We start from the raw sequence: 816 nt of genomic DNA on the forward strand, positions 1-816 counted from the left end.
GTAACTTGGGAGGCTGAGGTAGGAGGATCGCTTGAGCCCAGGAGTTTGAGGTTGCTGTGAGCTAGGCTGATGCCACGGCCCTCTAGCCCAGGCGACAGATTGAGACTCTGTCTCAAAAGAAAAAAAAAGTTAGTTGCCTTATCCGGCAGATTAGACATTCATAGAAAGAAAAAAAAATTAGCAACTTAAAAGTTAGCTGCCTCAATGAAAAATATGAAGTAAATCAAAGTATTGTTATGTACAGATGTGGCGAATATGGTTAGAGATGGTAACAATGAAGTATGAGAAACACTGCTGAGCCAGCTTCAGTTACTGTAAAAATACATAACAATTTGAACATTTTCCCATTATATACATTATGCCTTAAAAAAGGACTATAAAAAACACTGGACTCTAGTTACTAACATGTACAGGGAAGTGTTTAGAAGGAAGTGTACTGAAGTCGCCTCTTGCTTTAAAATGCATCACAAGAGTGTGATGGACTAATGAATGGATAGATTTGGATGGAGGGGGCAATATGACTAGCCAGATGTTAACACACAACCCAGGTGATGCAGACACAGCAGTATTCACTGCACAATTCTTTCAACGTCAGTCTGAAAACTTCAAGTTGGGAAAACATGTATACAGACTGTCCCACCAATGAATCAATGAATTAATTAATTAATAAAGCCTCAAGGCTGGGCGCAGTGGCTCACGCCTGTAACCCTAGCTCTCTGGGAGGCCGAGGCAGGCGGATTGTTTGAGCTCAGGAGTTCGAAACCAGCCTGAGCAAAAGCGATACCCCGTCTCTACTAAAAATAGAAAGAAATTAAT

The 816-nt window shown here is 41.2% G+C and overlaps 1 protein-coding gene across 4 annotated transcripts in view; it reads right to left on the bottom strand.

The window, feature by feature from the left end:
• CLN3 (ceroid-lipofuscinosis, neuronal 3) overlaps positions 1 to 816 on the bottom strand; it is an 11548-nt gene that overhangs the window by 2799 nt on the left and 7933 nt on the right. The gene's annotated exons all lie outside the window — the stretch shown is intronic.

Source organism: Propithecus coquereli, unplaced genomic scaffold (genome assembly GCF_000956105.1).
Source record: "Propithecus coquereli isolate 6110/MARCELLA unplaced genomic scaffold, Pcoq_1.0 Scaffold66, whole genome shotgun sequence".
Classification (NCBI taxonomy): Eukaryota; Metazoa; Chordata; class Mammalia; order Primates; family Indriidae; genus Propithecus; species Propithecus coquereli.